Source organism: Falco biarmicus, chromosome Z, assembly GCF_023638135.1.
Source record: "Falco biarmicus isolate bFalBia1 chromosome Z, bFalBia1.pri, whole genome shotgun sequence".
Lineage (NCBI taxonomy): Eukaryota > Metazoa > Chordata > Aves > Falconiformes > Falconidae > Falco > Falco biarmicus.
The window spans coordinates 32,959,959-32,974,310 of record NC_079311.1 but is presented as its reverse complement, the minus strand read 5'-3'; the positions used below and the strand labels follow the sequence as shown (position 1 = coordinate 32,974,310).

General features: G+C 43.5%; 1 long non-coding RNA gene across 1 annotated transcript; it reads right to left on the bottom strand.

Moving 5' to 3' along the window:
* Positions 1-295: 295 nt before the first annotated feature.
* LOC130142696 (uncharacterized) lies at positions 296-12,525 on the bottom strand. The gene is made up of 3 exons (XR_008819482.1): positions 12,359-12,525; positions 8,019-8,166; positions 296-861 (listed from the first exon to the last, which is right to left on the bottom strand). It is a non-coding gene; the product is annotated as an uncharacterized LOC130142696 (long non-coding RNA).
* Positions 12,526-14,352: the final 1,827 nt, after the last annotated feature.

Below are 14,352 nucleotides of genomic sequence, written 5' to 3'. Positions count from 1 at the left end.
GTGGGTGGTTGATTTCCATGAGCCTTGAAATCATGATGGCCTGTATAAATCTCACATCTTTGTATACCAGTGCTTTTTTTCCCTTCACAAACTGTGATGACTAGCTATGGGAAATACTTTTCTCCCTTCACTTATAGCTGTGTGTCTGCTTTTTTCTGTGTGTTGTGAACAAAATGTCAGAAGCTTGCTGCTTTGGATGAGCAAGACATTGCAAATGTGTTGTTTCTAAAACTGGTCAAAACCAGATACTGAAAACAAACTTTCAATACAAAAGGGAAGAATTAAAGTAGCTGTAATATTTTCCTTCTTGCTTACAGCTGTCAGTGCAGGGCTGTCCATAGTCAATCCAAACACAGCAATGTCAAAATCCTCAGGTCCAAGGGGACCAATCCAACTGCCACCAAGTCATCATTCAGGAAAGAAATTTCCAGCTTCCCTTGCTGCCTCTTTCCAGAAAAGTCTTCTAGTCAAATGACTTTTGTAGCAGGTCTGGAAAGTCACCAGTATACACATAAACAAATAAAGGGATTAGCATTCTCCATTGACTGAAGGAGAACAAGGAAATGAGAAGAGGAAGGGAAGGGAACCATTTGGCAGAACATCCCACGTAGAGCTTGTCTCAACAATGCCTTTATATCCGTGTGTGGTGCTATCTCTGTTCAGCAATGCTTGTGATGCTTCCCTAAATCATTTCAAGTTAGCTTACCCAGAACAATGCATCCACATCAGAAAAGCAGATGCTAAACAGGGACCACTTTGGGTGTAGCAGGTGTTACTGTGTGGGTGCAGTGTATGTCCAATGATGTAATCTCCCAGCCATTCTCATCAGATAAACACCTTGTTCTTCTTTGTAGACCCTTCCTGTGGGAAGTAACCTGATATCATTAGTCTTGCTTCTCACCAATGACTCTGGAAAGTCTCTCTTACTGTTCATCACCCCACCTTGTCGAACCACTCCTTAAGCAGTGAGACAGCCTGGCTGGCCATGTGTCTGTCCTCAAAAGCGCCAGGAAGTGAGGACACATCTTGTGTTGCTCCACCTACCAATGGCTTTTTTTACCCACAATTAGCTGTAAACCTGGAATCTTACAAGTAGTGAAACAAGGACTCTCACAGACAGAGAGGACTGCCAGTGCTGGCTTTGCTTCTTTGTATGCACAGGCGCGCCATGGAAATTAGTTGCAGCACGGACAGATTCCTATGCTAGAACAGGTTGAAAAGATGCTAAGAATAGCTACAATTTTTCGAAAGAAACATTGAAAAAAAGACTTCAGAACGTTTCCTTGTTAGATCCTCAGCCTTTGGTGAGGCCCTTGCTTCCTTCCTGTGACATGCCGCATTCAGGAGCTTTTGGTGTTTTGTCCCTCAGCCTGGGACGCTGCTGCTTCACAAGGCTTCTTTAACCCCTGGGATTAAAAACCTTTCCCACAGCTGACTTTGGATGTGAGGAGAGGGCTGCCAGGCTTGTGCTCCAGGTGAAAAGGCCAACTCTGCCCTCACAGTGTGAGGCCTAATCCAAATCTCATTGAGGCTGGGAAAAGTCTTTTTGTTGACAGTGGGGTTGTTGAGTGCTTTCCTAACACCTGGCATGATACTCCAGTTTTAAAATGAAAGCACAGCTCAAGCTTTCTTGCCTTTGCTCCTCTTATGCGTTGTTATCAGACTGAGTGTATACAATGTCAAGTCATGGTCTGCTCAGGCTCTAGATTAAATACCAGCTCTGGATGACTTCCCACAGATATTCCAAGCATCTCTTGGCCAGTACAGACTTGCTTATTTATGGGAGGCCAGAACAAACAGCATAATTGCAGTGATGTAAATAGCACCCAATTAAAATTAAGAAGGTGGGGGGGGGAGAGAAAGAGAGAGAAAGACATGGTACATAGCACCTCATGTAACATCTAGGGACCCCTGTAAGAGGGTATGAGACTAAGACAATCCCAAGCGAACCCCACTGTTTGCCTTGGCCTTGTTGCTGGCAGGCCAGACATTCCCGCGGGCAATGGGAGCCATCTCAGGGATGCTCTCATGTAACTCCAGCTCACTGCTATGTGTGGCACGCTCATGTCTCAGGTGGTGTTCCCCTTCCAGCCCCTTGTTGGGTCTTGCTCTGAAGCCAACCACGGTCACACTGATTCTTAAACTCCTCACTGGCTGCCAAGCTGCAAAGTGGGTAATAGCATAGCTGGAGCAGGTGGTTTCTTGATCTGTAGCAGTGAGGTTCAACAGCCAGGAGGCTTGAAAAAAGTCTAAATTTTGGAGCATTATGTTACATGTCAGCATCCATTTTGAGAGAAATGAAAACAAAAAGCAAAAAGAAAGAGCAGAAATAGCTAAGAAGAGGCAAGACGGAAGAGGGGTCTTTGGTGTTGCAGCAGGTTGTACAGTACTGCACTTCAACGCAGTAAAATCAGCCATACCAAGATTAGCACAGTAAAGCTGTTAAGCATTCTCTTGATTTTAAATACACATTCTCCTGACATCAGGAAGATGGAAGTGTGCACCTGAGGTTAGGTATACACTGAAGTGCTTTACACTATGTTTGTATCTATTAAAAATTTTTAGTCCATAACAAACCAGTCCTAAAGGAAAGTATGTAAAGACCCATTATAGAAAGATCACCCAGATTATAGAATGAAGAGCAAGATATAAATCAAGGTTAAAAAGTAGAAGCACAAATTCAGCAAGAAGAATAAATTAAGAGGAAGAGCAGCTCTGCCTTAGCAAATTATTCCACCCAGAACACCCACCCACATTTTCATGAATGTAATTGAGCTATTATTTATATATGACTAATTTTTCCCGCTTTTTATTGTATTTATAACCCAGACACAAAATTAAGTCAAATTTTCTTGTTTATCTTGGCAAAATTTTGCCCTTTGCTTGCAAGGTTTTCCAGTTCAAGGGTAAAAAGTAGATCTTAATCTCTCTGATTTTATTTCCCAGACCTTAGACAGGAGACACAAACTGGGCTCAGTGCAATAGAAAGACTGCTTCCAATATGAGTCTTCTCTTAATGTCCTGAGCACAGAGCAGTGATGGAGTAAGCAAATGCTTACACAATGGCCAATTCAAGAAATGGAAGATGCTTGCTTCCCCCCACCCAGACCCATTTTCTTTTTTATTTATAGAGCTGTGTTCATGTGCCTTGCTGTAGTTCTTTGTTTTTCTTTTGACATCAGTGAATTTAAAGACCCTGGGGAGAAATCAGGGAAATGCCGGGGAACATTCTTTTGACAGTAACTTTACTCCCTTACTTAATGTATGAAGATTTAAATTGGAGCATAAAAACAATGACATTTTTATGGCTGGATATTTTTAAGGAAAGGCTTAAGCACCCAATCACATTCACATTTTTGTGTCCTTTTCTCCCCTCTGCATTTGAAAGCATCATTCTGAATTCGTGTGGGAGCTTTAGAAGAGGGCAAGAGGGCAAAACCTCTATACAAGGTTTAATTGGGGCTTTTTGTCAGTGCTGAGGCAGCCCTCTCTGAGACATTTCAGTTACTGAGTGGAGTGGTACCACTTCTGAGTAACTGGTTCCTGACCATCACTTCATTTGCTTTTGCCTATTCACTGACAGGGTCCACGTGATGGCACCGTGTTAGCTGTCAAGGTAGTAGTCCCATTGCCTTCAAGACTTTCTTGGGCATCTTAGGGGTAGCAATAACTGTGGTTACATGTGAGCATTTTCCTCCAGACAAAGCGTAACCAAGTTGGCAAAGAGCTCTGAAAAGTAGCTTTTAAATAATCAGAGAGGAGAACTTGTATTTCCTTACCAAGCTTGGACCAGATGCTTGGACATCTTTGTGTAGGTATGACTAAGCCTCTATGACCTTCTCCTCAAACTTACACTAGCTTGCTGCTGAATCCTGTTTTCCATTTCTCCTTTCACTTATCTTCTGACCAATTTTGCAGAATTCGTCATCCTTCCGCCTACCAATGCCCTTGTGCTCCCTGTCCCATGGCCTCATAGGATCCTGGTGAATTTGTGCGTTACCCTCTGCAAGACTATACCCCCTCCAGCCAGCTAGGAGATGAGTCTGCATCAGCTGCTTCTCCAAGGACTCTGCAACACTTTTTTTGCCTTTCCTGTTAGGTTCACTTTAACCCCAGCTTTTGGTCTAAAAGCCTTCACAGATGGGGAGAGAAAGGAACCATACTGAGCTAACAGTAGAGGTGTTTCCAAGTCCTCCATGAGCTGATTTCCTAACAAATCAGCATAAGAGAACCTATCCATTAAACCATCTTCTGTCCATTGCACTGTATGTTCATTTAAAGAAATAGCAGTAGTCTCTTATTTGGACTTTGCTCTGTGCAACCTGCTGGAATCTTCAGGACTCTAGATCCATATCCTACAGAGAATATCTCCTTCACTCTGTGTCTTATTTTCTATAGTATTCATTGCTGAGGTACATACAGTGTTGTTAAACAGGAATGCATTTCTCCCTACAAAGTCTTGTATGTATGCCGCTGGGGGGATTAACTTTTATATGCTTGTCTAGTGTTGGTCAAAACCTCACCAATGTGTATTTTATATAGTTCAGTTTGAGTCCCATATTTAATGTTTCTAAAGATGAGACACAGAATATTAAATCCTGAAAGACAAACACTTTAATAATTGAATTAAGTATCACATGCTATATTAGACTGAAAGAAAGGCTGCCCATGGAGTAAGAACTGCATTAAGTTCAGGTCTCTCCTACCACTGTGCCAGACTAGACTTTTTTTACATTATGTAAACTGATGCTAAGTGGAAATAAATTCAGCTGTTTGTGGAGGAGATGCTTGAAGATTTGGAATAGGGTTTTGATGAATCCTCATAACTATATTAAAAACAGTCTGATTACAGTAGAAGAGGGTTAATTACTCCCTACAGGTCAAGCTTGGTCAGGTGTGCAACTGAGCCTAATAAAAATCCCGTAACCGGTTTCCTGCACCTTTTCCCTATGATACAAGTCCTTTCTACATCAATACACTTTGAAAGAATCAATACAACCAAGTAGTGAACGACTGTCACATTAAAGCTGAGACAGTAAGATCCCTTACTCCTATCTCTTGATAAATGTATGTCATTAGGGAGTGAAACATCTTGACCTGTGGGAACACCTAAATCACTGTTGTAGTTCTCAAGATGTGGATTTCAAGTGTTGCTGCTTTGGGGACAGCATCACACAGCTCTCTGCCTTTAGGAAAGCCATCCTGTGAGAGTAGCTATGCCAGAAAACAGACAGTGGATGCCAGGACCAAGAGTAAACCACATTTTTTGTTTAAGGACTGACACAGGAGAACACATCACAAGGCAGCTTCTGTCAACAATATTTCTGTTGCCTTTACCAAGGCACTTCCATTGATTCTGCACCATCTTCTCCTCTAAGAGAAAACCTGTCAATATTGCTGTCACCATGGAGAGACATGTGAAGTGCTATACAGAAGAGTAGCCAGGCCCACAGCTCTTTAGCACAAGCAGGCTGACAAGAAACATGGCTGTGTTCCTTCTACCTCTGCTGAATTAACAACAGAGTACACACCCAAGAATAACTTTTCCAGGAAGAAAGAAAGGTCCAATGTAACACCCTGAGTAGCTGGAAGCAGCAAGGGTTGATGCAGAAGAAAAGACTGGTCAGTATTAAGGCTTCAGCCATTGCTGTGTGAAAGAGTAATGTAATATAGGAAAGATCCTTGCTCTTTAACAATGCTGAGACAAATTCACAAACTGGGGGGAGCATGAGTGAGTAAATACTCTATCATTCACTTGCAGTATTTATCAGCACCTTTCACATTTGTTAAAGTTAAAAACCAGTGAGGGAAAGAGAGAGGGGGAAAAAAGCTTTCCTAGTAACTCAGTACTCTGAAGACTGAACGCTGAAGATAAGCTAGTCACTGCTGTGCAGTGCTGGGATACTGTGCATGCTCACCCTCCCAGCCCATGAAGATGTGGCAGTTAGCTAGCTGGTTCCTTCTTAGTTACAGCACGGCTAGGTCTGAGCTCCTGAATTTCTTACAGCATCCCTTACCAGACATGTTGTCTTGCATTGTCACTGACCCCAGATCTTCCTTTTCTCCTCCAGACAGCATGAGAACAACCCATTTTCTTTAAAAGCTGAGACTACATAACAGTAAACTCAGGAATCTCATCTTGTCCTCTGTTGTGTTCACAAATTACAATTGACAGGCAGTGTTTCTAGGCTCAGAGGTTTTCCTTCTTTCACTGAAAAAAGTGTTCTTTCACTCAGAACAAAGCTGGAGGTGAAAATGGCCTTTTACAGCACTACCAAGAACGCTCCCAGGGATGTGCATACAAGGGCAGCCTTGCAGGAGGGCCAGTGGTCTGCCATTGTACCCTCCCTGCGGGTGTTTGAGGTCCAGTTTCCTTTGCTAGACTTGTCCATCAGATCTCTGCTTAACGTAGTACAATGTACTAGACGGTGTGTACATACATACACATACATTTTGAAATTTCCTGCCAGACGTGGCCAAAGAAAACTTCTTGCAGCTGTGCACAGACTCTTCATAGTTTATGGAGCAGTTACTGGGTTGCTTCAGCTATTCAGAGTGATCCCCTGTGCTCTCTTGGTAAGTGGCAGAATCAGGTCGACAGATTTAGCAGCCTTTGCTTCTCCTGGTGAGACCAACCCTTGACTACTGCTCCCTAAAAGACATCTTCTTTATATACTTTTCACAGGAAAAAAAGAGGCTCTGAGCCTGGGGTATTTTCGCAGAGCTGTGGGTAGGCTTCATGTCTCCCTCTGACCATTTACCCATTATCAGTTCCTGGGAGACTTGTTTGTATCCCTCAGAGGCCCCATGGTGAGGAGATAAGTTGGGGTGAGGAGGAGAGGGCTCAGCTTGGGGGGGGGGGGGGGGCACAATCTCACAGGAAGGACCTAGAGCTGTCTGAGAGCTGTGAGAGGAACTAAAGTGCCAGTTACGGAGCAGCTAACACAAGCAGGCAGGGAGGGGAACCACTTTCTTTAGATTAAGAAACAAGCTGAAAACAGTATAGACTTGGAAGAAATGGCATGCAAATGGCACGAGTGGGCAGTGAGACATTACTGTATCCTTGTCACATTACCCACCTTCCCAAATGTATTTTGTCCCTCGTCCCTAGCCTACGGATGAATGCCCAGGGACACAGCTTTTTCCAGTGCCTTCCTGACCTCTTTCTCCTTTGTGATCACAACATGACCCTCCTATACCTTTCAGGCTGGCTGTTCCCTTTCTGCAGCAGCTTTCCCAGAACGTGGCACATAGGGGAAACTGGAAAGGAGTGAAGAGGAAGGTATACAAATATATGTCACACAACCTGTGCCAGTCACTTTAGCCATGAAAATGAAACCTTCCTTTGCTTCCAGGAGAGAGCAAGTCTTGAACTCCGTGAGATCAGCAGCCTCTGGTACCACCCCCCTCTAAAATCACTACATATACATATATATGTATATATTTATACATGGATTAGATACATATTTACATACTGACTCCTCTAAGCTCCTTTCCCTGCTTATCTTTTCATTTGGATAGCTGCTGCCTGACAGCCACCACAAAGCAGCCCACCATGAGACTAACATGAGAAGGGAATTAAACAATGCCTCTGCTTCAGGGGAGAAAGGTTACTTTCGGACAAATTCCTGCTGAAGTGGCAGGATGGCCATTTGCATGTGACTACTGCTACTGCAGGGGTGAGCACAAGGTCTGGGATGCTAGGCAGTTTTCAAGCACTTGGCTTTAGAAGTAAAATGTACAAAAGGATTGTTTTGCCTATGGATACGGGCACTCTGAAGAACAATGTTAGACAAAGCTTAAAGACTGTTTTTACCCCAAGATGCTGCTGGTGAGCATAGGTTTTAACTGGCATATTATTTTCTTTTTATTTTTTTCTCCACTTTGTTATCTAGGCACTTGTGGGCCCACACCTTCCTACAGCTTGCCTATCCAACAATCATTAATGAGTTTTATTCTCATTAGAGTGTATTTAAGAAATGTAAAACAGAGATAGTGGGGTAGATTAAATGACTCACCTACAGAGACTGTGGATAGTTCAGGTCTCCCAGTGCTCATAAAAATTCTTTCATCAGCCTCTTTCCTGCCAGGTACTTTGAACATAATTAAGAGTAGAAGATAGTTTTCCAGTCACCTCAGATTCAAGTGTATTAAAACCTGGGATCTCTGTAAAAAGGTACAATGGCAAAAAAATGTTCCAGATCACTTTCAAGAGCAAGTGAGTCCTAGGAAAGAAAAGGAAACAAAGCAACATCCTCATTTGACCAACTTTCTTTCCTGTTTCTGATCCCTGGTCACTCCATCATTTCAGGGAGCTGTCAACATGGCATCCCTTGGTCTGAAAGGCTGAACACTGCTGTGTTGAGGACCACAGCAGAGCATTTGTATAGTGTCTTGATGTAATTTCCACATAAAACAGGCTTAACCCTGGGGCAGATGCTTTGCATTTCTCACTGTTAGACAGTGGATCTTCTTCCCCTTTCTTCCCACTCCTTGCCCCACTGTTGCAGACCAGTAACACTGCAGTGAGACCACAGGCATCCTTTGGGACAGGATGGACGCCATTTTCTCCAGACTGCTACAGCAGCCCTACAAGGGAGAGAAAGATCTCTGCAAATGCTTTATGTGTGCCTTTGCACAGACTAGTGTTCCAAGCCGTGCTGCTGCTGTGTGAGGTGCTCTTCTTCTCTGGAAAACCTTTCAGGGTATTCTCAAGAAGGGGAATTTATTACTGCAATCCTGCTTAATGTGTAACAATAGATGAAATCCATGCTATGTGGCCAACAAACCTAGCTGGTTCACCCAAGCAGCAGCCTGCGATGTACCCTCACATGATGATGAGACCTGTGGGAACTTTCCCTCCTCACATTTCAAGTCTAGATGGTGACAGCAATTATCTATGATATGCCCAAAATCTCAAGACAAAATAAAGCACATATTTCACAAAACATGTAGTTTAAAGGCGGGACACATTGACACAAGAATTTTAGATGCCAAAAGATTATGTGGTTCAGAAGTGATTAGACATGTTCATGGAAGAAAAGTCCATCTAGGGCTGTCATGCACAGCAGTACTACATGTAGTACTGGAAATCCCTGGGCATAAGATGACTGGAGGCTGGGAAAGCATCTTGGAGAAACCTGGCTACACTGGATCTGTTGTGCAGGTATTTGCTTTTAGCGGCTGTCAGAGAAGGATTCCCAGCTGGGAAAACTGTAACCTGGTCCAGCCATTGTCATATATTCTGGCTGATAGTCCTATTTACTGGTTATTCACCTTTCAAATTAGAGCAATTCTAGTACACTTAAACAAAGTTTATTTAAACATCTCAGTTCTTAGGCTTACCCTAAAGACTTGGTTAAAAACCTGCTCATCGGACTTAGAAAAGCGCTGGAGGTAGGCCCTTTTCTTTTTTCTTTTCCTTGTCTGTGGAAAACCCTAAAATGTGAAATGTCACAGATGATAGACAAATAATATCTTTGATTTTCTATTCTAACTTCTTCAACAGTGCTTGCCTTAACGGAAATTCGAAATATTCAGTAGTGACAGTGAGGATTTCAGTTTATAAAGTGAAGGCCTCTGGGTAAACTGACAAGTCTAGCACAGAAGTACAATTTTTGTACCTAACTGTACACCAACCGTATGCAGGTGCACAGTGTGTTAAATAGTACCAGCTATTGCTAAAGTGTTTATACTGAAGCCTAAGGTACACAGTCCTTGAATGTTCATTTGTTGACATGTCAAATGAGTTAGACTTTAAGCTAAGGCTTTGCAATGTTTTTTGCTGTTTTTCTTTATTTTTGTTCTACACTATGGCTCAGTGTACCTAGACCCCCCTAGAAGACCCACTCTGCCTCACATGTAGACACAGCCGGAGTGTCTCACTGGGTAAATGAGCTTTAAAAGGATCCCAGATCCCAGGACAGTAAGGTGGCAGACAGAGGCTAATTAACAGCTAGGAGTATCTTCACACTCAGTGGGTTTTGGTTTAATGATTTCTCAGCTCATGAGAAAACATTTTGCATTTGTTCCATGCTGAGGGAACATTGCTCCTGAGGCAAAGATAACTTATTTCTGGAAGCCTGAAATCATCATGTTCCAAAAGCTGTACATATAGACTTCTCCCCAGTGCCAAGTAACAGATGCTATCATGGGAAAGATGTCCTCTTCCCTTCTAGCCCCAGCAGGCAGAAGCGCCAGGCCCCGTGAAGGTGTAGGAAAAGTGAGGGATAAAATTTAGGTACAGTAGCCCAGTAGCTGGCCACATGATAACTGGGATTCACGAGTCAGCATTTTCCTATTTCCTTTTACTCACAGATTATTCTGTGTTTTGGGTTTCTTCCTCCCCTTTGCTAGGGAAGGAAGGTGCTCTGACGATGTGCGTGGTATGGTGTCAGAGGAACAGAAGTTCTGAGAACATGAATTTCCCTCACTCTGCCAGTTATGCTGTGGGGTTGCCCACACAGCAGCGGTGGGACTTTCTACCTTTGTTTCTCCCCTGAGTAGGCAAGGAGTGCAGCCAGCCATGTTGATGATTAGCAGCCCTCATCAAAGGACTATGAACAGAGGTGGGCTGTGAAGTTGAGAGGAGTATGTCAGTGCAAGCACACGTAAGAAAGGGAAGATTGACACCAGACCAAAAGTGGCACATATGACTGCTGCGTATGCTGCCACAAAACATGTACTTTACCATGCCACCTGCTTCTGCAAAGCTTTTGAGAGAAATTGCAGTTGCAAAACCCAGAGCCAGCTGCCCTCTGACATAGAAAAGCAGATGCATGCTACTACCTTTTCAGCAGTGTGTGTATTCAACTGCTCAGCTGGCTCAGTCCCCACTGTACTCCTGGGCTCAAGTCCTCTTGTTGATCATGGTGCACACACGCGATGTAGCTCCTGGGCTTCCCTCTGAAAGGTTAGCTGTTGTGATGACAGTTTGGTCTAAGCTGTCTGTCTGGACTGAGTTCTACTGTACTGCACATACATGAGAGTCCTTCAGCTTTGTCTCAACAACACTTGCATGCTCAAATCTGTCTTGTCCTCCTCAAGACACACATTATTCAATGTGTATACCTAGCAGCATGGCATTGTCATGGTGATCTGCAAAAAGGGCCTTCTTGCTAGAGATCAGGAATGACTGCTCCAGAACAGAGTTGAAATTCACACAGAATACACAGTTCACACTGTATAGTGAGTATATCTGAAATCCCTGCCTACAGTAAGTCTTTGTTCATCTAGAAAACCTGAGAAGAACAGAAATCTGTGGTTTTATTATTGCTTTTCTTTCTGGTTCCAAGCACACACAGGCCTCCTGTACTACCTGACCTATCCAGCTGAGTGATGGGACTTCAGACTGCTCATAACTTCAGTTTTGTTTCTTGGAATGCTTTGTTTCTTGGAGTTCACACCAGAAGGCCAAGCTGGTAGACTGGAGAATTCTGCAAAATGCAGACAAGGTATGCAAAAGCAAAGACTTAGCTGTTCACTTTTCTCCATTTTCTTTATTATAATTTCCAGCTGATGAGGATGATGACTCGGACCAAAGCTCTTCTGTATTCATGGCTGTCCCTTTTCCCAGTAGTAAGCTAGTCAAAGGTTGCACCACTGGGTTTGCATCTGCACTCTGTCACAGCTTGTTCCCTATAAAGATATCTGTGGAGCGTAGGAAGGCTGGCACTGCACCAAAGCAGCATGAACAGAAGTGGTGATTTATGACTTTTCCATATAAGGGTAATCTAAGAAGCTGGCAGATTGATGCTGGTCTTCAGGAACAGCACAGAACTGCAGAGGGAACTGGGAAGGAGCCTACCCTATTACCCAGTCGTTCCCCTGAGGTCCTGTGACAGAGCTGCACTCATCTACTGTGACCAGCTCAGCCCAAAACAGAGACCCCATGATATCCAGAAAGACTGCTCTCTGTTCTGAATGCAGAAGTTGTCCCTCCCACAGAGTAGTTCTTTCCTTCTATTTGCCACCCGTGGATCTTGAAACCTATGGGGGCCTGAAAGTTACACTGCTGAGTTAAGTAATAGTTCCTACTGCAGGTGGGTGAACGGGAACTAGTGGAGGATGCTCAGGGAAAAGAGGCCTCAGCCTCTGCAGCTAACAAAGTAGCTTTGTAAAGGGACGGTCTGGGTTAGAAATGGTTGCAGTACAGTTGCTGTTCCCCACGCTTCTCCCCAGTCCTCCCCCTGCCCCCCAGTCTCTTCTGTTAAACCCCCAGGACAAAGTTTTCTATTGTCTGATGCCAATACACAAACAGGAGAATTCAAGCCTCATCCATCAGCTTGTAAACCTGATATAGCATGCACTGCAGCAGGACTGGAGAAGATCTAAATCCAGTGCTCCGAGGGATACTTACCACTGTCCTGCATGTTTCTTAGGGGTGGAAATACCAGGCCAGGGTAAGAAAGGAGTTCTGGCAAAACTGGAAGTCATTGTCACCTGAAGACAGCTACTGCTGGTTTCCAGAGAGTGGGATTCTGCCAGGTTTCATTCTGGCAAAGGAGGTTGCAGCTCTTCCCTCATCTCGGCCAGCCTGCAGCATTTACAGAGAAATGCGTGGGGAGATTTAAAACACAGTAACAGTTCCCTCTAGAGGAGTAAAGCAATAATGTACACATCTCTCCGTGCTCTGCTAGAGCCTGGGCTCCATTTTCTTTACAGGTACAGGCTGAGAGTGGGAGAAATCCACTAAAGAATTCGTCTGCCCATGCACTAACAATAAAAACAAGCCAGTGCCAGCTAAAGCCGTCAGGGCCTTCCAAGGACTGCCAATGGCAAAAGGGAGAAACCTGGAGCTTCTAGCTTAATCTAAACCCCGTTTAACACAATTCTCCCACTGGAAAGGAAGAAACTACTCTTGCTGCAAGAACGGTGAGAATTCCTCACAGCAGTGATGACCCCATTGCGCCCGATGTTGTGTACCCCTCCCCTGCAGGGCTCAGCATCTGAACAGGAGAGAGAAAAGGACGTCAAGGCACAGCAAAGGCATTAGGCTATGGGCAAGATTACACAGAGGGGCACTCGCATGAGCAAGATTTACTTGCATGTGTCCCCAAGTCCTGTTACTATTTTTTCGTTATTATTCTTCTAGAGGAATTTCAGTTGTAGGAATAATTTTGTCCCATATTCTCTGACTATTGCAAGGTCTTTTCTTTTTTAAGAAGTATGCAGCATTATGGAAAGGCTGCATGATTGTATAAATAAGATCTGTTTGCTTCTTTCACTTGGAACTCTGATCACAATAGAAACACTGTGAAGACACACAGCCTAATGTACCAGCTGTGAAGAATTAATATGCCTTGTCTTAGCAATAACTCTCCAGAAATGTCAATGAGAAAAGGTATGGGATTAAGTTGTCTAATTTCCAAATGGAACGCATATGAAGGCAGACAGGACTAGCTCACTTGCACTGGGAAAGAAGATAGCAAATGTCTATCCGTGAAGAGAAGAGACATTCTCAGAAAGGTTTTGTATTACAACAGGCTGATTTACACAGAACTTTTTAGGCTGGGCTCTTCAAAAGAAACCACAGGAGAGAGGCATACAGCTCTGACTCAAGAGTCATATGGAGCTTCCAGCTGCAATGAGAGCACGCTATGCTTTGACCTTCTCTGTAAATGGGTTCAAGCATAATCCCACTTTGCATCCACCCAATCTTTTTCATCCCAAGGGAATGAGATTCCTCCAAAAACTTGTCTCAATAATTGTTGATGTAATTTCACATGTGAGGCAAACAAAGCAAATGCCTGCACCAGTAAGGTCAAATAGCTCTCTGTGTCCAGGCTAAATCCAGTGGAAGAGTGGCACAGAGACACCCACAGGCAGAGAGTGTGGGCAAGCTCTGGCTCAGATGCAACCTAGAGGAGATAAACCTACCTAGGATACAGGTCCAAAGTCAAAGAACTTAACTGCAGTAGGGTACTGATACTGTTCTGCTTATTTGTAACACATGCCCAGGAAGTGGTAGGTAAGTGAAAAATAGGGGATTTTACAAGAAAACTGATCTTTTTTTTGGGGGTATATTTTATAATACTGAATGATGGTATATCTGTCAGATATGCATATACACACATAGAAATATGTATATATAAACTACCTTCCACCCACATTTTTTATATATGCAATGATTCATGGAGGGAAGGGGCCTGAGGAAGTTAAATATAACTAATGAACAGAAAATGCAGAGGTTTGCACAGTCTAAATGACCTTTCCAAATATTTGTGAAAGAACATTTAGATAGTACTTCAAGGCAGGTAAAACAATCAAAAATATGGAAGCCACAACAGGCTGTCTGCACGTTAGCTGCTTTGCTAAATGCAGAGGCCTCAGAAGGTCAGTATAGGCTTGATG